Below are 2,866 nucleotides of genomic sequence, written 5' to 3'. Positions count from 1 at the left end.
GCAAAATAACAAATGCTAAAAGTGCAAAAGAAGCACGGAACACGTTGAAGCTGTCACACAAAGGTGTAGATAAAGCCTAGAAAGCAAAGCTACCATCTTTACAAAGAGAATATGAAAGGTACAAGATGTCTAGCTCAAAAACTATTAATCAATATTTTACTCGTGTTACAGATTTTGTTAATAAGATGAGAGTCTATGGAGAAGATATGTCTGATAGCAAAGTCGTGGAGAAAATTCTTTGCACTATGCCGATGAAGTATGACCATGTGGTAACTACAATACTAGAGTCCCATGATATGGATTCTATGACGATTGCAGAGTTGCAAGGAATCATAGAAAGTCACATCAGTAGAATATTAGAGAAGTCAGAAAAATCAATTGAAAAAGCCCTAAAATATCAAGTGAATTTAAATAATGTTGCAAAATCAAGCCGTACACAAGAAGAATGAGATCGTAGTTTTCAATTATCAAAGTAGAGGCAGAGGAAGTTTTAGAGAAAAAGGTCCTGTCAATTATAACTAAAGAAGTTTTAATAATTTTACATCACCTAATCAAGGATGAGGTGGAATGAATTTTAAGCCTATTAATCGAGAAAGAGGTCGAAGAAATATTTATCAAGAAAGAACCAATTTTAATTTCTTTTATTGTGAAAAGCATTGATAGAAAGCAGCAGATTCCAGATTCAGAAGGATGAATAATAATCAAGCAAACATTGCAGAAAACCAGTATCGAAATACTGATGATAATTTGGTATTCAAATTTTTTTTACAAGTAATTCATATGGTGAAGATGAAAATTTATGGTACTTGGATAATGCCTGGAGTAATCATATATTTGATAGAAATGAATTATTTTCTTCACTAGATGATTCAGTTAAATTATTATTGAAATTTGGTAATAGTACAAAGATCCCTATTGAAGAAAAATGGCACATACCAATTAGATTGAATGATGGTTCTCTGAGTTATATTTCTAATGTTTTTCATGCTCCTAACTTATCGTGGATATTACACTGTATTTGACAATAATGGACGGTTCATAGATAAAGCAAAGATGACTTCAAACAGAATATTTGCGTTAAAAATTCAACATGTTAATCCCTCTTACAACTAGGTTGAAAGATGGTTCTTTGAGTTATATTTCTGATGGTTTTTATGCTCTTGAACTTGACTACAACCTACTAAGTATGGAACAGTTATCTGAGAAGGGATATAAGATGATAACCTATCGTGGATATTGCACTGTATTTGACAACAAAGGAAAGTTCAAAGATAAAGCAAGTATGACTTCAAACAAAATATTTTCATTGAAAATTTAACATGTTAATCCCTTTTGCATGAGTTCTGTAATACTTAATGATAGCTGGATGTGGTATATGTAGTTTGGATATTTTTATTTTTCTGGACTAAATTACATGTCAAGAAAAAGACTTGTTTTGGGTCTACCACAAATTTATTTTTTTAATTATGTTTGTGAGATTTGTCAACTGGGATAGAAGCATAGATATCCATTCCCTATAGAAAAGTCATGGAGAGCTAGAAAATTACTTGAAATTATACATTTAAATCATTGTTCTGTAGAAATTTCAAGCAATAGTGGTAGCATATATTTTTATGTTTGATCATTTTTATTAATGATTTTAGCAAATATACATGGGTATATTTTTTGAAGCAAAAAATAGAAGCACATGATTCAAGACATTCAAGGCGTTTGTCGAAAAACAAAGTGGCTGTAAAATCAAAATTCTCGAAAAAGATAGAGGAACTGAGTATCTTGCATGTGTAGATTACTTCAAGCAACATGGAATTCAACATCAACTAACAACTAGATATACTCCGCAACAAAATAAAGTTGCTAAAAAAAAGAACAAAACCATTCTGAATATGGTCAGATGCATACTCAAGTTAAAATAACTGCCTAAAGAATTTTGGGCGGAAGCAGTCGCAACAACAGTTTATATTTTAAATAAGTATCTAACAAAAGTGTTCATGAGAAAACTCCTGAAGAAGCTTGGAGTGGCAAACACCTTCCATTCATCATTTCAAAGTCTTTAGGTGTATTACGTATGCCCATATACCAAATCAATTAACAAAGAAGCTATATGACAAAGGCAAGAAGTGTATCTTTTTTTATCAACTATAGCACAGACTCAAAACATACAAGTTGTATAACGCAGAATAAAAAAAAGGTGATCATTAGCAGATCGTGACATTTGACGAGAAAGGCATGTGGGATTGGAATGCAAAGATAGAAAAGTAGCCGACCATAATTCTAAATACTTATGTTGAAGAAGAAAGATAACCAAACATTGTTGAACAACCAGACTCATCTAGAAGACTTCAAAGTGAGCAGCGACTACCTGCTAAATTGCCATATTGTGAAGTTGGAAATGATAATGATACATCCGATGAAAAAATAATCAATTTTGCTCCATTTTACAGATTGTGAGCCAATGAATTATAAAGAAACCTCTAGAGACAATAATTGGAAGAAAGCAATAATGGATGAGAAAATTCATGCCATTGAAAAGAATGACACATGGGAGTTGACAGATTTACCTATAGACAAAAAGCCAATTGGAGTAAAATGAGTTTACAAGACAAAATATAATTAAGCCAAATGGTGAAGTTGATCATTTCAAAGCAAGATTAGTTGCTAAGAGATACAAACTAAAATCAGGTATTGATTACTTTGGAGTATTTTCTCTTGTTGTTGGATTAGATGCTATTCGTATGATTATTTCATTCTCGGCCCAAAATAAGTGAAAGATACATCAAATGGATATTAAGTCAGCATTTTTAAATGACACTTTAGAAGCAGAAGTATATGTTGAGCAACCTACAGAATATGAAATTTCTGGAAAAGA

This window comes from Arachis ipaensis, chromosome B03, assembly GCF_000816755.2.
Source record: "Arachis ipaensis cultivar K30076 chromosome B03, Araip1.1, whole genome shotgun sequence".
NCBI lineage: Eukaryota > Viridiplantae > Streptophyta > Magnoliopsida > Fabales > Fabaceae > Arachis > Arachis ipaensis.
Note: the sequence above shows the minus strand (reverse complement) of the source record.